We start from the raw sequence: 21,834 nt of genomic DNA on the forward strand, positions 1-21,834 counted from the left end.
GCAGATGCTGATTCAGTGTGGAAATAGATGCAGGATGCCTTTTAGGAAAAGCAGTGTTCTGTCTGCCTAAGTGCCTGTGGAAGGTGTCGCAACCCTGCTGTCTGCATCTGATGGGCAGTGGCAAAACTGGTGTTGATTATTCTTGGATGGGACTGACTGAAAGAACTATGAGGGTAGCACTCTGCACCCATGGAGCCCTTTGAGGTTATTTTTTCTTGAATGCTTGCCTCCCCCCACCCCCACATACCAAATGTGCAAAGCCCTTGGGTGCCCCTGAGCTTCTTAGATTGAAGCCTTAATATGGATCTTGTGGATCCATATTATTTTATTTTTTCATTTATCCCAGCCTCCCTCTAAGGTGCTCAGGAGGATTCTCCCTCGACCCACAACATTATCTTTGCAAAGAGATGGAGGAAGGCGGGGGGGGGGGGAGGTAATGATTGGCCCATGGTCATCCAAGTCTTGTTTTCAGTTTCTCTCCATGTACACTTGGGAAGTGGGACCACATCCCCAGACCTGGACCTCAACAGTTGCAGAGGAAGATGCAAAAGGGGCTCTGTGCATTAATGTATGTTATGTACATAGGCCTGGTGCACACAACCAGGGACCCCAAATGGGATGGTGGGAAAGAGCTTACATGCATAACATTGTATGTGAATGGAGCCCCTTTTGCACCTTTAACTGCCAAGGTGGGGTGAGCCTTGTAGCCGATTGGAAATTTTAAGCCAGGAATTCTGCCCTAAATCCATTACTCTAGCCACTGCACCAGGGGTCACCAACCTTTTTAAGTTTGTGGGCACCACACATACATGCCTACACAATGACATTTTTCAATTATTGTAGAGCTAGACTGAAAAATCCACAGAACTCAGATTCATTGTAATTTGGCTTGTTCAGTGGCCCAGTTCAGATGTCTTTTGCTGTGAGAACTGCATAGGTTCACACAGGCATTTCTCAGACAAAAGGACTGAACCCATCACAGCAAGGTCTCAGATGATCAGGTCCCATGATGTCATGTCACAGCTTGCCAGGAAAAGCATCAAGAGAAGTGCCACAAGAAAATAAAGGTTAGAGTCCTGGGAAAGTTCTCAGAAGCTTTCTATAAACCTATCTATCTATATATTTTAAAAAAGGTGTCACAGCCACACATTATCATTAAATCACAGAAAAAACTCTTATTTATTTCAAATTCTTCTGGTTTTAGTGCTCTTGAAACATTATACATTGAGAACTGCAGTCCATTCTTATCTAGAGAGGATTGCAGGCTTTTAAATCTTGAATTTCACAAAATCTCCCAATGCTCACATGGAAGGTGTTAATGCAAACCCATTACATCTCTAGGTTAAATCCCAGATAGACGGACAGATCTTAGCAATTTCAGCATTTTAGCTTTGTTACTTTAGTTTGACTTTTGATCCTCCCCCACCCTCAGTGAGAGCATCTTGACATTTTTAAATTGCTTTCTTTAAGGTATCACAGTTTTAACCTAGCCATAATGATGCTTGAGGGTCCACTGGTATTAGATGATCATTGGGCATGTTCTTCATACCCACTGTTTTTAAAAAGTGACAATACCTAAGGCTGCAATCCTAAACTCATTTGCCTGGGAATGGATCATAGTAGGGCTTAACTCTGAGCTAAGATGCATATAGCTGTGCTGTATGGCTGCAGTCTTAGAATAGCTCAGTCAGTAGAGCATGCAGCTCTTAATGTCAAGGCCATGGGTTCAAGCCCCATGTTGCAAAAAATATCCCTGTATTGTAGGGGGTAGAACTTGATGACCCCTGGGGTCCCTTCCAACTCTACAATTCCATGCACATTTACTTTGGAGAAACTTGATCAGAGTAAATTTGCTAAGGTTTGACCTCTTAACATTTTTTTTTAATGTATACTAGGCACAAACGCACCAAGCAGTCTTTGTGTTTTGCCTACACTTATTAAAATGGGGTTCTCTATGGAAAGGAATAGATTTCTGCAGGAGACCTGATTGTGTTGATTGCACAGCCAGTTCGTTTTAATGAAAAAATCATTAATGTGCAGAAAATTTGATTCTAGCACATCCTTGACCAGCTGGGATCATAGTTTTATAGTGACAGAGTCATCAGATGAAAAATGTGCTTCCTATTAAGACATACTATATTTGCGTGAAAGGAAACAGTAACTGTTCCACACAACCAAATTCGCTCATAACAGTTACATTTAACCAAGTGATCCAAACCTGAAGCCAGGGGGTTTCAATAACTTATGGCAATGCTGAGGTCACTTGGTTGAGTAGCTCTGCTTGTTGGAATTATCCTTCTCATGGAAAGTGATAACTAAGGAATAAATCCTTCACATTGTTTTTCCTTTTCCAGCAGGAGACAGAGGATAGGAATGCTAGCATATTTTGTTAATTGTCAAAATGGAGGGTTGTCTTTTGCTCTTTCCAGTGCCAGGAACTACAGACTTTCTTGGATACTGTGGCTATAAATCTGTTTTAATTGAAATCATTAGCAGCTTTGCAGCCCATTCCTAGCCATAATTGTCTAAATGTAAGCCCTGGTTAGCTGAGTCTTCATAGAATTCTGTTCACTTGCGTGTTATCAGTCCAGGTTGACATAGACATTCCTATTGGGTGTAGGGGTGGTCAATGTTTGCTTAACCTTGGTTTATTCTTAGAACCCCCTCCATTCCATTTCTGCATCATTCTGTGATTTAAAAAAGAAACATGAACATTCACAGTTCTGGTTAACATTTTCCTTTAAAATATGCAATTTTTGAAGACTTTGTAACCTAAAATGCCTATTTTATATGCTTAGTTGAGAATTGTTTCACTCAATTTAGAGAAGTACAAGAACCAAAGGATAAATGTATTCTGATCTGCATATTAGTTCAGGAAGTGCAGATCAGGACAATTCAAATGTGGACCAAACATGTTTTTTTTTAGTATCCTTAAGTAAGACTTTTTTAAAAAAGGAAAAGCATTCTGGTTTTGTACTCCCTAGGAAAGTCCACATCACTTACTAATCCCTAGGAGCCAGAATTTAATAGCAACGGGAGGAGGATACATCCTTGCTGTCTGCTAGCTCTGAAACTGGGATTTTGCCAGATTATGCTTCATCTTTAGCTAAGAGGACTCATCATGTTTCTGGAGCAAAACAAGAGTCATGGGACATGAAATTTATGTTTGCTCTGTTGCATCCAGAAATATAAAGAATAAGCTTTGACTGCCAGACATTTGCTTTTTAGAATGCAGAGAGTATATGCTTGTGACTTTATTCAAGAAATGAAGTTGTATAATATATCAGATATAATTCAATGTTGGCATCTGAAGATATATGCAACTGTATCTCCATAATGTCCCTAGATAGGTATTTCTTGACAGTAAGACCATATTTATCAAAATGGATATCAATTCAGGTTTGTGCTATTGGGGGAGATTGGGTGGACCATGTGGTATACATGAAGTGACTAAAAGGGAAGAGACTAAAAAAGAGACAGAGGACAAGCTCTTATTTCATAAAGCAAGGAGGGCGGCTGTTGCCAAACTGGAAAGATCTGAGTTAGGGCTACTATTAAATGGAGACATGAATCTATGGGGTCAGTGTGCATCAACTGTGAAAAATGCAAAGTCTATGCTTGGGATCATTAGGAAATGGAACATAAAACTCCCAATATGATAATGCCATATATGGTGCAACCAGACTTGGAATGCTGCGTATAGCTCTGGTTACTCCACCTGAAACCTCTCTGTTGGACCTAACTACTAAGTGTTTGACGACAGGGGGCTAAAGCTCCTTAGAGGTAGAATCAGGAGGGAATTCTTGAGACACTCTGGCCAGTAAGGTTTTACTCACTTCCTGAACAGTAAACACCACTGAGCTCAGTGAGGACTTGCTTAGACATGTATAGGATTGTGCTGAAAAAGTAAAAATCAGCACTTTGAATTGAACCCAGGAATGAATTGGCAGCCAGCATAGAGAATGGAATAATAATAATATTATAATAATTTAATAGTTTATTATTTATACCCTGCCCATCTGGCTGGGATTCCCCAACCACTCTGGGAGGCTCCCAGTAGAATATTAAAAACTCAATAAATACACCAAACATTAAAAACTTCCCTAAACAGGGCTGCCTTCAGATGTCAGAAGTCAGGTAATTGTTTATTTCCTTGACATCTGATGGGAGGGCATTCCACAGGGTGGGCGCCAGTACCAAGAAGGCCCTCTGCCTGGTTCCCTGTAATCTCACTTCTCGCAGAGAGGGAACCACCAGAAGGCCCTCGGTGCTGGATCTCAGTGTCCAGGCTGAACGATGGAGGTGGAGACGCTCATTCAGGTATACTGGGCCAAGGCTGTTTAGAGCTTTAAAGGTCAGCACCAACACTTTGAATTGTGCTCGGAAATGTACTGATGTGATATAATTTGCAGATTGCAGGTAAAATATTGGCAGCTGGCTTTTGAACCAACTGAAGCTTTCACAATATCTTCCAAGGCAACCACACACAGAGCAAATTTCTGTAATCTAATGTGGAAGTGATGCAGGCTGCAAACTCATACATCAGGAATGGGGAACCTGTGTACCCTCAGACATTATTGGACTCTAACCCCCAGCTAGCATGGACAATGGTGGAGGATGATTGGAGTTGTAGTCCAGTAACATCTGGAGGGCTTCAGTTCCATCACCCCAGGTATCTATATCTATATCTATATCTATATCTATATCTATATCTATATCTATATCTATATCTATATCTACATCTATATCTATATCTATATCTATATCTATATCTAATCTATATCTATGGCAGTAAGTTTCATTGAACTCAGTGGGGCTCTTTTCTGAGTAGACCTATATAGGATTGCAATGTAAGACATGTATGACCGAGGCTTAGTCTGCCTCCCCAATGAGGTGCCCTCAGCCTGCCAGGTCAGTGGTCAGGGATGATAGACGTTGTAGTCCAAAACATCTGGGAGAACAACAGGCTAGGAAAAGCTAGGTTATACATATACCTTCATATAGTCATGAAGGTTTCACAGAATCATAGAACTGTAGAGTTGGAAGGGATCCCAAGGATCATCTCCAATCCCCTGCAATGCAGAAATCTCAGTTAAAGCAACCATGACAGATGACCATCCAACGATCAGTATATTATTATATTCAAATTACACACACACACACACACACACACACACACACAGAGAGAGAGAGAGAGAGAGAGAGAGAGAGAGAGAGAGACTCCTATCTCTGCAGCTAGTTTATTTCCTCCCAAATTTTGCCCTACGATATTCTATTATTATATACATTATGATGTCAGCCCAGAAAGAAATATATTTTTATTTGTCCATCTGTGTGTCAAAAAGCCTTTATTCTTAAATTTGTTTTATTGCAGAGTTTTATTGCAAATGTGAAGGCAAAGCATTTTCCATGATATAATCTTAAAACAATAGAACAGATCATGAATCCACCCTTTAGGAAAATGTGAGTGTCTTAACCTGCCAGGTCGGATAGTCCTGAAGACATCAAGAGTCACTGGAAATCTTTTGATTCTCTTCTCTTCATGGGCTCCTATCCAGTAAAAAGTGAGTAGAGGGGGGAAAGGTCTTATGGAAATTATATAGCCACTTCTACGATTTAAATCAGTGGCTCTTACAATATTATTCAGGCAGACCCATCAATCATATTTAGCCTGTGAAAGGTCACTGGTCGCTTCTTTCATGACAATAAAGGTCCTCTCATTGGCCATTTATTCCAGTACTGTGCCAAAATCTGTCCCCTAGTACAATGAGCATTTTCTTCTTCTGCAAAACAGGCTTCCATTTTTTCTCTCCCTCTTTTTCAGGGCCCTTGTGAATTTCTGGAGATCTTTGGTCTGTGTGAGGTCTCCACATTCCTGTCCTCCCCCTCCATGTTTTCATTTCAGTGCATTGTTTGTTTGTTTTAGAATAAAATTTTATTGAATTTTAAAAAGTTTTACATATATACTTCAACACATGATAAATTTGTCTTTTCCTGCCTTCCTGCCCCATTTTCCATGGTGTTTTAATTTCCTCCCTCCACAATAATTTCTATTTCTTATATCAACACATCAATACTGTATTACCTAATTCTTTTGTTGCTCATTTTCCATATTTCAAACATTTATGCTTCAGGTTCTGAACTTGTATGGTGAACCCAGACCCTGGTCTGACCTGTACTAAAATCTTAGGTGGCAAAGTTGGCCAATGGATTTGCTATATTTTATACCATAGTAATTGTTGCGTGCATTGCAAACTGTGCTCAGACCCTACACAAGCCCATTTCTCCAAAGTGCTCTCTGTGCATGCCTGTGTAGTTCTTAGGCAGTGATCTGCTGCAATCCTTTGCTGTCCTCTGTTCAACTATCCATGATTCATCAAGCTTAACTGATTCTTGTTCTGAGTCTGCTGGAGTCTGACTACCTGCCTTTCTCTTCTTTGTGAAAGAATCTAGAGTAGCCATTATTTATAGGACTGAGGATTTGCAGAATAAGTCCTGTCTTTCTTGAATTAACAACAGCACTTAAAGTTTGCTACTATTTATACTTAGTTTGTTTTTTCACTGATAAATCTGTTTGAGTCAGGCTGCCCTAGGGATTCTCATCTCATTCCTTTTCAAAAACTAGTTAATAACCATTCATAACTTTAGGCACTCCAAAAGCAAATTAGATTATGCTTTCCAAACTCATTTATTCACCCAATGGAGTTAGATTACCATTATTTTATTTTTCTTGTACACTAGTGCTACAGAAGGAAACCAAAATCCAAAATTCCAGCCCCTCTGGGCTGAATACTCTCTGTTCCTTCACCTGATGTGCCAAGATGTTGGGTTTCTGTTTTCTTTTGCAACCTGCAGGGAACATAGGGTAATGGAAATTTAAGAGAGTGAGGAGTATAGTATAGTATAGTATAGTATAGTATAGTATAGTATAGTATAGTATAGTATAGTATAGTATCCTAATGGCCAAAAAATTGTTGTGAGTCATGTCCTGAGATCTAAATATTTATTTCCTCCATGTGGGTCTAGTTGATTCCTTATTGTTTCTTTTCCAGAGTGGTTCCATGCTGCTTTGTGGTATCACTGACTGGTTGTGTTTTTTTGGCTGCACAAGTCCTGGCATGGACTGCAGATCTCGGTATTTACAAATGGTTTCATTGACCTAGTTAAACAGACTAACGGGTTGATTCTTCTCTTCCCCTTTACATTTTTAGAGCAGTGTATTTCCATTGCCTTAAGCAGAGGGTCCAGGCAATTTACATAGTACTGCAAGGGAAATAAAATACTTGTGGAGACTGTGGGTGAGGGGCGGGGGGAAGAGATTGGAAAAATACTAGGATAATAAGCAGGGCCAGCCCAATACATTTTGACACCTGAGGCAAACCGCAAAATGGCAATCCCCCACCCCCACCCCCGCCAGAGAAGAAGGGATGAGTGAATATCTACATCAGGAATATAGTGAAAAAGCTGGCAGGTCTAATTTATTTTTATTTCCTAAAAGTTTAATACCATTTGATTGTAGAAAACCTCAAAGATTGTAAATAGCAATGAACACACAGTGTTTTCTCCATTGGCCCCAAGAATTGTTTTCTAATGGTTTTTAAAAGCTGCACAAATTCTCATGTATAATTTTTAGTAGGCTTTATTCAAAAGCCTACTAAAGCTCCCATATTTTTTCCTGATTCTGCTGATATTTAGTGTCAAAGCTCCCCCATATATTCTGTCAGGCTGATCTATTTGGTTTCAAGATTCTATGTTTTAAAATTAGTTATCTGACTTTTTAGCATCTGTATTCATCTGCAATTCATCAAGTGGCAGAAAGTCTCAATAATGTCTTGTCTCTCAAGCAATACTTTAATTGAAAGTAATGAAAAATTATGGAAGATTGCAAGTCAAATTAATATGCATTGCTGAAGAAAGCAAAAAAAGAGAAAAAAAGTGTTCAGGTTCTCTGTTTATATGTTTTATGGTGTGGTTGCAGCTGAAGTTTAGTTGCCTTTTTCATAATTTAATTTATCTTTTAACATTTTGTTTATGCCAGTGTGCCTAGGGTTTACCCCAAAAGTCCAGGGAATGTATCACTAAAACAAGACAGTATTTCACAGAAACCTTAAATTAGCACTTTGATCCAATGTAAATATAATATGAATCAGCACCTTGTATCTAAAACTCCAAGAGTGTATGCAGTACAGCTTGTGGACAAGTTTTGTGGGAAGTTAATGAGCATCTAAATACATAAGGTTTATGCATATATTTGCTTGTATTTGACCGAGAGCGTCATAAAAAAGTTAGCATTGATATAGTCCATCTAAAAAGTGCTCAACACTTCTCACTATCTGGTTTATGTATCAAATGAATACCCTGCCCTTCATCCAAGGTACACACAGTTTGCCAATTTTATCTTCACAACAACTCAATGAGGTTGGTCAAGCTGAGAAATTATGGCGTCTCTTGGATCACCCAATGAGCTTCAGTGATAAACAAGGGTTTGAAACCACTCTTCTGCATGTGGTCTATTTGGAACAACAGGGTAGAGTGGGGGGAGTTTGCCTTTGATAGCTGGGTGGAGGGCATGCCATGAACCACCTCCTATTGTTAACCAGCTTGGGGCTCTCAGGGCCTGGCAAGTGCCACCAGCTGAATGCTGAGCAGTGAGAGACACCTGGGACCTGCCGGGCCACACACCTATGGCTTATCTTTAAGGGAATATTGTTTTTGCCTCCCTTCATGACAGCTGGGGTGAGGAAGTTGTTCTAGGGTGGTCTGGCCCTTAGTGGTAGGGTTGAGATTTTCTGCTAGCACAGGCTATGCCTGCCCACATTTCTATTTGGTGTGGTTTGGTTTGGTGTAAGCATTTAATGACTATAACCTCTTACCATGATCCCTGTCTTGGGTCTTCATTCCAGATGTAGAGCAGAAGTCTTATATACTATCCCACAGTGTCTCTCCAATATTATTTTAGCAATTCTTTCAACACCTGTACAACACAGACCAATATTATTGTGCCCATAACAGTACAAATGGCTACTGACAATGATGCCTGTATATACTGCATGCAGCACCAGAGGTGGGATGCCTCAGAATACCAAACACTGGAAAACCCAAGTGAGGAGGGTCCTGTTGCAATCATGTCTTGCTATATAGGCTTCCCATAGGCTTCTGGCTGGCCACTGTGACAACAGGATGCAGGACAAGGTGGGTCGTTGGCCTGATCCTGCAGGGCTCATCTAACATTCTTATGAGGTTGAATCATAGGGGCTTTCTAAAGCTACAAGTGAACTGAAGAAAGGGCGAGGTTTGAGCTCTAGATTTCCAGCTCATAGATTTAATCACAGCATTACAGCAGCTCAGACTAATAGGGAGACTAATTATAGCATTTCATAATCCAGAAGGCTGTAGATAATTACGCCTATATGTAGATGTGCATTCATATTGCCTGCAGCAGTAGTTTGCAACTGCGTTATCTCCAGCAATGAAGTACTATGCTTGTTGCACTGTACACAGGTCCACTATTTAACATGGAGTTGGACAGCAGAGCAACCCGGATGCAAAGGTGGCACAGATTTGCAGGGCAAGAGCAGTTTGTGAAAGAGACAAGGAAAGCTGCACCTGCTGCAATTCTTCCTTCTGCACAACAGTTATATGAGAGAGCAGGAACCTTTTCAGCTAATGTGACTGGATGCCACTTCATATTCTCTTGCATTTATACTAAGGCTGAATACACACCATACATTTGAAGCACAAGTAAAGCACATATCTTCCCCAAAGAATCAGGGGAACTATAGTTTACCCTGCTCAGAGGTGCAGTTCCCAGAAGCCTTAATGAACTACAGTTCCCAGGTTTATTTAGGGGATGCCTTGTGCTTTAAATGTGTGGTGTGTACATAGCCTAAGGGAGTATAGAAAGCAGAGGGGAAATTGCAATTATCAGAACCAGTGTGCCTTCAGTGATTGACTGACGGGAGAAATCTGGCTTCAAATTTCAATGCAGCCATAAATCTCTCTCTCCCCGCCTCCCACCTAACCTACCTCACATGATTATTGTGAGGATAAAATAGGAGAAAGCAACTGCTTGATGTGTCAGGGGTCAGAAATGGGAAGAGGTATGTAGGATAGCAGTGGCACGCACAAAAGGAGCTAAGTATAGCTTCCCTTTTCTGCTGTCTGTTGCCATCTTAGGGAAGGACCACGGCTTTGCTTGCAGAAGGTCCCAGGTTCAATTTCTGCTGTCTCCAGGTAGGGCTTGGGAAGTCCTGGAGAGCCACTCCCAGTAGTGCAGTGAACTACATGAACTAATGATCTGATTTGGTGTAAGGCCTATGCTCCCTTCCTCCCACTTCAGTGCTACATAATAGGCTTGAACCTCACAATGTTCTTCAGGGGAGCCACACATGATTATTCCTCAAAATTATTCAACAAGTGTGCTAGAAACACTCTACTTATTTCAGTTATTTTCCCTTAACAATTTTTAGTTTGGTAAAATACAACAAATAACAGAACAAATAATAAACAAAAAGGAAGGACATCTGTGGTTACTTTTGCCAGAAAATATGTTACATTTTATATGAATAAAAATAGTTGGGGTGCTTCCAGATGGGGGCTTAATACCATAAACATGTCACTCAGCTATCACAAACGGGTCATTCGGAGCAGTTTTTTAATCAGATTTTCTATAGAACGGGTAAATCTGGATTAAATTAGTGGGGGGGGGAGGTGGGTTGGCATTTCTATTGTTCATGATGTTATGTGGATGCTGTGAAAAGTGTGCATGAGTTGGAGGACCAATCCCACAATATACATCTGTCTTGACATGTCAACATTCAATATTTCCTGATGTTGTCCTTCATAAATTAGAGTTCTATTCCAATATGTCAAAAGAAGCTTCCAACTGCCCCATTAGTGTGGACCAATGCTCTTGATGTGAGGAATTTTTTTTATCATTACCAAAGTCTGTCAAGCATTTCAAAGCCTGTTTTTAGTAAGTTCTGTTTCTTCCATCTTAATTTAATTTTATTTTATTTTTGCAATTATCCCTGCTGTAATAACCAAAGTTGGTATTCCGTTTTTAATAGGTTGTTCAAACAGTCCCAGCAACAAAGCTTCAGTTTTGAAATATATTGTTTCTTCTGGTATATCTTTGATAGCATTTACAATGTGTTTCCAGAAGGCCGTTCTTTGTGATCATGACCACAAGATACTTTTCAAACCTGCGTTTTGTTACTTCTATCTTCAACAGCATGAAGTAGTTAAATCATTTTTTTAAAGAAATATTTCAGAAACCCATGTCTAATTTTTAACACCTCTAAAAGCATGTGTATATATGAACCTTTCTCTCAGTTTCAAACCTGAAATTGGTTTCCTACACTTTATCTGGAAATGGTTGTAATGTAGAATCAACACACATTTCTGCTCTGGTACTTTGGCCTTGGTCAGCTCACATTCCCTGTGCTACAGAATTATGAATCACAATCACAGAAGTATTTTCACCAGATCCTATAAACTGTTTTGCCACCTCAGCAGCTCATAGGCAACCTGGTCAGAAGAACAAAAAGACTGAAAAAATCCTGGGGAAAGCAGCTAGTATCTGAATAAATTTATAATGGCATTTCCTTCTCACTTCCTAAAATGTGTTAGTCCTTGAACCTGGTTCATTCTATGAATGTGGTTATACTTAGAGCCTTATAGTGCCTTTGATCCTACACTTTAATCATGGAAATTAGAGATGGAAAAGGCCTGTTCAGCCCTCTAGTCAGTTTCCTGCTGGTGCTCATATTTCTCACTGAGATCAAGAGCAGTTCTTCTTCCAGATCAAGGGCTGCACATGGATCATAACTTCTAAAATACTGCGCTGCATTGTATTTTGAGAAGCAATGTACAATGAATGATTTAAAAACAGCAAAACAACCTAAGCCCATTCTTCTTGAACTGTCCAGTCCAAAGCAATGGGTAGAGGTTCTAGGCGTGATTGTGATGTGTTAAAGAGAGAGGTAAATTTGTTTTATATGTGCACATGGGTAGCACTGAAGACTTTTCTAGTGTTTATATAATGTGTCCTTTTGTAGTAGAAGAATTGGTTGGTCCCCAACCAGCAGTCTATTCCTGCTCCAGTTTCTGTTTAATAGTGTTGACTTTTGTTTAGTGGCTGTTGCCCCAATTCAGTGAAGCAGATTTGTGCCCAGAAGTCAACTCCTGTGCAAACAGGAGCTCATCTAGGCTGCAAAAAATGGACTGACTCAATATATTGGAAGCTTTCTTGAAAAGAGATTTGAACTGAACATTAGGAAGAACTTTCTAAGGGGAAAGAGCCTTTTGACGGCAGAATGGATGATCTCAGAAGGTGGCAGACTCTCCTTCGTTGGAGAGGTTAGGTGGCCACCTGTCAGGGATTCTTTAGCCATGGCTCCTGCACTAGATGACACTTGGAGGTCCCTTCCAACTCTACAATTCTTTGATTCTATGATCTTTATGGATTTACACATTACTAGCCATAATGACTAGTGGTAAGCGACTAGTTACAGTTAGAGGCGAACTGTGGCTAATAATCCTGGGTACATCTTTAACAACCACACTGGAGATGCTGAACCACTTGGATTGACATAAGGTTCCCACACAATTATCAATGTCACCAAAGTTCATAGTTAGGAGTATGTATCCCATAATGCTCACCTTCAGTATGAAGGTGGCTATTACAGTGAGCTAACTCAGGCAAGGATTCTTAACTCTCTTCTGCCCTGACTCACTCAGCCAGCCAGCCACTTTACTCCCACTTTCCATTTACCTGGCTGCTCCCTCCTTTGATGTGCACATTAGGCAGCTTGAGAAAGTTGCACATACCAGGGTTGCACATGGGTCACTCTATAACAATAGTCCATATTTGAGGGGATTGGGGAAAGAGATGGGTACTTGCAGGTAGATTGAAGGAGGGATGCAGGTGTGTTTGAGCAAAGGATGCAGACCCCATTACATACTTGTTGGCATCATCACCGGACCACAGTGGAATCTAAACATGTTCACCATTAGGATCAGAAATAACTTAGCAAATTTCTAACATGAATTGAGCTCTCTCTCTCTCTCTCTGTGTGTGTAGGTGTAGGAATGTTGCTCATCTCTGCACACAATGTCAGTGATGGTCCTGCCTTTTTTAAACCATGCACCCTGTGTCTTGCACTAAGCAGAATTAGCTCCTGCAATGTGATTGGGGAAACACTATTTTAATGGTTGACTCTTGCACCGTTGTTGAGAATAATGTTCAGTGCCAGCAATTGCATAGAAACAGTGCAGATTTCTCTTTCTTCTGTGCCATTGGGGGAGGATGACTGAGGGCTGAAGTCTAAGACCCCACTCAACAGAATGAGCAGGAGGGCTCCCAAATGAAGCATTATCGTCTGAAGAGCAAGCACTGGCATCTTGTCACTTGTTTTGGTTGTGGTTGGTGGCTCATCATAGGTCAGGGCCACAATTCTTCCTCCGTGATCCATCATAAATTATTCAGGCCCTGTGCTGAATTCTGTACGGAGGTGAAATCACGGTGGATTTCATAAATCTTACAGATATAAAATGAAAGAGGAGGAAGAAGAAGCTATATGCGAATTCAACCTCAAGTTCTGGAGAGATAAATTACAGCAAGATTTTCTTTTTGTTGTTGTTACTTGAATGTGGAACAATCCTTGAGAGTTACTTCCACTCCTCAGTTCTCTCAATCTGTCAGATACATTGCAAAGCCAGTGAATATTCCTATGATCAAAATTATTTTTCTCTTTCTTTTTACTAGCCTACCTGGTACACTTCACGTGGCATTTTCTTTCATGTATGGAACTCTTCAGTGTAATTAAACTGTTAAGTCACAACATGAAAGAGCCTGAATTCAACTGCTAGGCATGTATCTTGTGGCAAGTTTTGCAGGAACATTTGTAATGATGATGCACTGCTGCCATGGGGTTTGCAGAGTGGAAGCCTTGCCAAGCTGTTTTTTTAATATCCTCCATAGTAGTTTTAATTCATATAATTTTCAACAGAAGGGCATGAATGAGTAAATTAGAAATGAATCAAAATGCCAAGGGAGATATAAAAATGCTCTGCTGAGTTGCAAAATCCAAACGGGAGTCTTAACCTGCTGCTAGCTCACCTTAACTGGCATTTATTGGCCCATATGGAAAGGCTCTATCTCATCTACCTTTTGTTTTTATAACCCAGATAGAGGAAAAGCCACCTTAGGAGAGTAGGATCAACAGAGATGACTTCCTGGAATCAGCCTCTCCAAAGAGCCACCCATTTAGAAAGAAAATCTCCACTTAATTTGGGGGCTGCGTTGCACTGGCTTCTAATATGCATGTTGACTGGAGCTGGGGTAAGTGCATGGATTGCTCCTGCATGGGCAAAATCTAACACAATACATTCACATGTGTAAGAGTCTTTTTTTAGACATAATTTATGGATTTTCACAAGTTTTACTTATATTTCAATAAACGTTTTTCTTAAAAAATTGACTTCCCACCCTTACTTCCATGATCTTTATATTCCCACCTTATACCTCCGGCTTTATATGACATACTTTAATCTAATACACTTATATTCTGTTTCACTTATCATTGTTTTCATTCTGCTGCTCATAATTTGATCCCTGCTGCATTCTCATTTGACTATAACAGTTCTTCAAATAGTTCAAAAAAGGGTCTCCACTCTTCCATAAACACTTTGTCTCTTTTTTTTGCTCTCAGTTTCACCATTTTCACATAGTCCATTAAGTTTTGAAGCCATTTCTCCTTAGTTGGTCCTCACATGTGCAAGAGCCTTGATTTCAGTGGCCTTGGGAAGCTTACCTCTCTGTTGGATTGCGGCTCACATATTTTATACAATTGTGCCCCAAACTGGTACCCTCCACCTGTTTCAGACTCCACCCCACATCTTGAACATCCAGGCTTTCACTGCTGTTGGTAGAAGACTTTGACAAGGCTCAAAATATTGCATTTATTTGCAAGAGTGGATGTACCACCTTATCTGCATAATTGATTGGCAGCCAAGGAGCAAGCTTCTGTAGAGGAGGAAGTCTTAATTAGCATAATGTATCACAAAACATTTGCTAGTGAAAGAAGAATTTAAATGTTTGACCCAGCCTGAAAAAGGCTGTTAAACTAGACAATCACTTTTCTTTAGATAGAAGAAAAAAAACTTCACTTATTATACTCAGCTGCTTCCTCCTATGATAGGAGGCTGTAATTAGTTTCCCATGCAAAACCTTGGCAGCTAAGTCAGTCACTGTAAGGAGGACCAGGTTCCACAGAGTATTGAGGAAGTTTCCTGCTCTCTTTAGAGTGTTGTGTTTTACAGATGGCTAAAACGGTTTACTGAATGATCTTACACACTAGTTCTGTTTGGTGGGTGAGAGATAGACACGACACCAGTGAAACAGCCACCATCTTAATCCACTCCTCCAGAAGTTGTTTATCAGCTGAGCCCTCTGGTCTGGCAGTGCTAATGCCAGATTGGTCTGCAATAACACCATGCTAATCAACAACTGGGAAGTGGGTGGCGCTGTGGGTTAAACCACAGAGCCTAGGATTTGCCGATCAGAAGGTCGGTGGTTTGAATTCCCGCGACTGGGTGAGCTCCCGTTGCTCAGTCCCTGCTCCTGCCAACCTAGCAGTTCGAAAGCATGTCAAAGTGCAAGTAGATAAATAGGTACCGCTCCAGCGGGAAGGTAAACGGTGTTTCCGTGCGCTGCTCTGGTTCGCCAGAAGTGGCTTAGTCATGCTGGCCACATGACCCGGAAGCTGTACGCCGGCTCCCTCGGCCAGCAAAGCGAGATGAGTGCCGCAACTGGACCTAATGGTCCTAATGGACCTTTAATCAACAACTTGAACACTGATGTAGGGACAAGCCTGGCATGCGCTGCTGAGACCTGACCTAACTTAGGTACTTGGCCCACCCAGGTACTTGGTGAAACACCAGCCCACACCAGAAGGTCAGATGGAGTGTCACCATTGTCCATAGGAGTTGCATCTCCTGGAAAACTTCTTGATCTTGAGACAGGCTTAGAGGATTTGTATCTGGTGTTGGGCCAGAATGGGGATGCTGCTGGTGCACTGACCACCCTGATGCCCAGTGCCTTCCTGGGTGTTGGAACCCCAGAACAGTAGTCCTGTGTCGCTTTAATGTTCATGTGGTGGCTGCTATTGGGCCAACTTCATGGCTTCTATGAAAACCACGAGGCTGTCTCAAATGGTCATCACTTGAACATAGTCTTTGCCCCAAGTGTAAGGGACTGGCTGGATGACCAGGAGTGGTGGGAGGAACCAGCCAAGCAAACCCCAAAGGAGAAAGGCTCAGAGCCAGGAGATTGGTGGTGGGACAGTGAGGAGAGGTCAGAGGAAGAAGAGTAGGGGGAGTTGTTGGATGCTGAAGAGGCAACAGAATTTAGTGAGCAAGGAGAGCCTGTGAAATGGAGCAGTTTATACTCAGATACTGAAGAAGAGGAGGAAGGGGCAAGAGGCTGCAGAAGAATCTCAGGAGTTTGCTTCTCCTACTGCAACACGCTTTCCTCCCCACTTGTCTCCAAGGACATGCAGGCTGATGTGTAGAACAGAACAGAGAGCACAGGTGCCCATATGCAGTTTGAGGCTGCTTGGGAGACATCTACCATAGTGGAGGTAGAAGGAAGGGAGACTCAGTCCTGGCAACTGCTCTATAAAGGCAAGACCTGCCAGGAAATGTTGTTGAACTGTATGCTGTTTTCTTGACAGCACTGCACTGACTTTGCTTCTGGACCCAGTGATGTTTATGCAATACCTTGCTAATGTGAGTAGCCCTGGAGCACTACACCAACTACTCATAAACAGTTTCCTCATGGGAAGCGATGCACAAATGAAATTATTATATATTTACTACTATTATTGCCAGCACCACTATTACTGCTTGTGGGCAGAATCTAACAAAGTCACTCATTCTGTCAAAGCAAGAACTGCATTGTAAGTTGGGAGGCCACAATTATTGGTTAGTTTTAGTAGCAACTTCTGTAGTCTTGAATATACTTTCCCCAATCTCCAAGACCACAGAAAGTGCTGCCAGTCAATGACCGCCAGCACCCAAGTCACATGTTGCATTTACGGTACTTGTTCAAGTTTACACTCTGAGACAGGCAGGTGATCTGTTAACCAGCTCACAGAAACAGAATGAAGATAAAGAAATCTAGATAATCTCTGGTATTTAGACAGAAGGCCATCACGTCATTGCTTTATGAGTTGCAATGACACTTTTCTATCAAAAAGGAAGCTTTTTGGACCAACTACTTTAATTAAACAATCTGACTCCGTGTAGGTTTGGCAGTTAGAAACCCTGCCCAAAATGGCTATTTATGAGAACCACGGGATGCAAAACTGAATAATAGAGGTTTGTTCTTAGCAAATGGTATTCAGGCTAGTAGATGACCGCACCCGGAAAGCATGATGCGCTTCATTACTGATGATGTTTCAACAAACAACTGATTATCTGATATTTGTTACTGAATCCTCCAGGCTAATTTTTGGCCTTCTATTGCATCAGAGCAACTTGTAGTGGGGCAGACTTGGTATAGCAATTTTAGGGGGAAGACATGGAAGAACTGCCCATTGACTTTCCAAATGACATTTCCCTCCCACTGCAAATAGCGTGTACTGATATGGATCAGAACTCTGTTGGGTGCAAATGGTTAAAATTCCTCCTCTCTGTACACCATGGTCCTGATTGAAGTTGTGCCTCCCAACATTGGCTACTTAGTGAAAGTAAAATCAGCCATGCAAGGACTAAGGGCAGTGTTTTTTTCTGGGGGTACTCAGGGGTACGCATATCCCTAAACATTTTGTGAATCTTTGGATTTTTGTTCATTTACTGTATTTATTTTTCCTGATTTGAACTATAAAATTGTGATTTTCTTGAGTCAAAATGACAGTACCCTTAAACATTTTTTTAAAAGAAAAAAAGCACCAAGGGCATGAGCAACGCCATGTCTAATTTTGCCCTAAGCCTTGGAAAGCTCTTCCTTCTCTTTTGCACTACATTCAACTGCAGAGAACAATGTTTGCTTCCGCTTATTAATAGTTGAAGAAGGAAAAGCAAGAATTACAGAAAAATTGCTTACAGGAAAGTAAAATACACCAACTTTGATTCTTTATCACATATATAAAGGTAAAGGTAAAGGGACCCCTGACCATTAGGTCCAGTCGTGACCGACTCTGCGGTTGCGGCACTCATCTCGCTTTATTAGCCAGGGGATCCGGCATATAGCTTCCAGGTCATGTGGCCAGCATGACTAAGCCGCTTCTGGCGAGCCAGAGCAGTGCACGGAAACGCCATTTACCTTCCTGCCGGAGCGGTACCTATTTATCTACTTGCACTTTGACGTGCTTTTGAACTGCTAGGTTGGCAGGAACAGGGACCGAGCAACGGGAGCTCACCCCGTCTCGGGGATTCGAACCGCCGACCTTCTGATTGGCAAGTCCTAGGCTCTGTGGAGCGCCACCCGCATCCCTTCATCACATATATAGCGTTGTTTAATTTTGTTCATGCTGAAAAATTAAAGCCAATTTGCTTACTAGCCCAAAGGCTACACAAGGCACACATGGAACTTTGGAATCCAGGTTTCCCAGATCCAGGTTTAATTTTCTACCCACTGAACCAAACTGGGGAGACGGTACAATGGCTGCCTTTGGCCATGCATATATGCTAATGTTAAACTACTCCAGAAGTTCCCCAAATGCTCTCTTCCAGCAATATGTTCACTTCCTTCTGCTGAAGTTATGCATTAACAACTCAGTGTGGGATCACAGCTTAATTCTTTGTATTCGCTTTGCACACTGATTAGTGAAATCACAGTTGTCCATGTGCAAAAAGAGTCATGTGAATTGACCCTTATTGTTCCTTTCATCACGGTTTTTTGATAGATAATTGTGTCTCCACTTTTAAAAACTGGCAACTAAAATCCATCACTGAAATGAGAGATTTGCCAAGGAAATAATGCATTTTTTTTGGGGGGGGGATCTAGAAAATGTCCAGGCAAACTAATGAAATGGTGATGTTTGGAGCTTCTAAACTTCCATGCATTATTCTTTCAGAGCCCATTCTACATAAGAAGAAAACTGAAACTTCTGCGCATTAAAAATATTGGCCTGGCTTTCAGAGATTCCAAAAGAATACTTGAAATTATGTAAGTGTGATATTTGTGATTTCCAACATGAAGGGACTCCCAGACAAGTGTGTGGATCAGAATTAAATTGTACACTGCATTTTCACACTTCAATAATGTTCTGGCACAGTTCTTGGCTCATAAAATATTTAAAAATGTGTATTTCAAGAGAAAATATGTTTAGGAATGTTTGTTTAAATGCAGAATTTTGTCTGGAAACAGATTCAACTATTCACCCATACCAGAAATGCAACATAAAACAAGAAATGCTGAAACAGATCAAGAAAATAACTGCTACAAAGCAATATACTTGCAAGGGATGTTTTGAAGTATTGGTGGTCTCTGATTGAGAAGGAATTTTTGATGAAATTGTGCAAACATCCCCCCCCCCCATTGAGAATTAGAAGAAGTTCAATAGCACATATCTTCCTTCTGGCAAAATATTTAACAACAACAACAACAACAACAACAACAACAACAATAACAACAACAACAACAACAATTTATTATTTATACCCCGTCCATCTGGCTGGGTTTCCCCAGCCACTCTGGGCAGCTTCCAACAAATTTTTAAAAGACAATAATTAATCAGATATTAAAAGCTTCCCTAAACAGGGCTGCCTTCAGCTTTTTTGTTCCTTCCTCCCTGAGGATTATTCTCAGAGGAAGGGACACTTTTCCTGCAAAAAGGAACACCTGTGACAGCTTATTGTAACGAATGCATTTTTGTTTGTAATTATGCAATGCAATCCTACATTATATCACATTGTGCAATGTATTGGGTAACATGAATGAATTGTCTAAGTTAGCAGAGAGTTCTTGGACATTCAAGCAGTTCTAGGCTCATTGTAGTAAACTGCTTGAATTTGTGGGAATCATATATTATTATCAAGGCAGAATGGAACCTGCCAGAAGAGATGAAACAAGGGAAGAGCTTTTGAATGCTGGGCAGGCAGCAACTAAGAAGGATAGCATTAGATAGCGGAATTTTTCCTATAAAGTGATTTGAAATTTTAAATCCTGAGATAATTCCCCCACCCACATGGATCTAACAAGCCTCTCTTGATTTGCTATACCAATAGTTAAATAATTTTATAAAGTTATAAAGAACTTTATAACTAGGCCAAGTTGCCTATGCAACGTTTTCAGAAGCACATGAATCTGACCTTTGGAGAGTTTGTAAGTAAATCATTTTTTTAAACATACCAAAGGTGTGTCCCACCCCCACCCCCCATGCTGGGGGAAGAGAGAAACTTTGGAAGGAACTTGAAAGAGCACAGATTAAATAAATAATAATAATTTATTTCCACACTTTGCTGCATATTTTGTGATTTTAAGTCTCTCTGCTGGAGTTCTCTCACCAAAGACTACTTGCCCCAAACTTGAATCTTGGCATTCAGAAATTCTCCTTTTTATACCTATTTCCCCCCATGAACTAACAGCTTGGGTCATAACAATTGCTTTTCTAGAGACTCTTTCTGATGTTTAACAAGATACCAAGCCACTTTACAGGAAAAGTGTCCCTTCCTCTGAGAATAATCCTCAGGGAGGAAGGAACAAAAAAGTTGGAAAGAGGTTCCAAGACGCTATCAGTTTTGCCTGTCCTTCCAAAGGACCCAGGAATTGTTATTTTGTGACTTGTTAGGAGGAAATGGTGGCTTTTGTTGCTTTTTGTTTTGTTTTGTTAGCATTGCATCCTAATTTAGGATCAGTTGAAGATTCTCCACACATTTTAGTATTGTGCTACTTCAGCAATCCAGAATCATAGTGGTGGTGCTTTGCAAGCCATAGGACTGCAAGGCACCACAAGCATCTTCAGGCTTTATAGCAAATAGTATTCAAAAAGGACCCAATGAGAATATTAAGCAACACAATGCAAAACTGTTAGAATGCAATCCTGTACTCACTGACCTGGGCTGGAAAAATGTTCGATTTTCTATCTGCTAGGTGGAAATGCACAAATCTTTGGCTGAAATAGGAATTTCACATTTGGTGTGTCTGTCTCAATCGTTATTGACTTTCAGGAATTTTTTAAAGAAACATTCCAGTTTACCCAGGCATTTGATGGCTGCAAGATACTGACCATTGCAATGTTGAAATTAGCACCTGCGAGGCTATGTGGTTGCTTTTCAATATTCCAAATGTTTTGAAATGTTCTTAGTTGATTTTTAAATGCTTTCAATATGGCTTTATTTTATTTTAAAGGTTATTTTAAGTTTTTGATTTTTACTGCTCTGGACCTGGACTTATTTGGGGGGAAGGGTGGGATGGAAATTCAAACAACAAGAAGAGCAACTACATAATTCAGAATTTTGGAGTTGGAAGGGTCTTTGCATTTTATCTAATCTGAATCTACTGTGCAATAGATTCAGGTGTTGGTGCTGGCCTTTAAAGCCCTAAACGGCCTCGGTCCTGTATACCTGAAGGAGCGTCTCCACCCCTATCGTTCAGCCTGGACACTGAGGTCCAGTGCAGAGGGCCTTCTGGCGGTTCCCTCTCTGTGAGAAGTGAGGTTACAGGGAACCAGGCAGAGGGCCTTCTTGGTAGTGGTGCCCACCCTGTGGAATGTCCTTCCATCAGATTTCAAGGAAATAACCATCTTACTTTTAAAAGACATCTGAAGGCAGCCCTGTTTAGGGAAGTTTTTAATGTTTTAAGTTTTATTGTGTTTTTAATGTTTT

General features: G+C 40.8%; 1 long non-coding RNA gene across 1 annotated transcript in view; it reads left to right on the forward strand.

The window, feature by feature from the left end:
* The window catches only part of LOC308593386, a 53,644-nt gene extending 34,182 nt beyond the window's left edge, over nucleotides 1-19,462 (forward strand). Inside the window, exons 2-3 of the long non-coding RNA XR_014010936.1 lie at nucleotides 14,191-14,344; nucleotides 19,083-19,462. This is a non-coding gene — a long non-coding RNA (uncharacterized lncRNA). The remainder of the gene's footprint in view (nucleotides 1-14,190; nucleotides 14,345-19,082) is intronic.
* Nucleotides 19,463-21,834: the final 2,372 nt, after the last annotated feature.

The sequence above is a fragment of the Podarcis bocagei genome (assembly GCF_964188305.1).
Source record: "Podarcis bocagei genome assembly, chromosome: 8".
Classification (NCBI taxonomy): domain Eukaryota; kingdom Metazoa; phylum Chordata; class Lepidosauria; order Squamata; family Lacertidae; genus Podarcis; species Podarcis bocagei.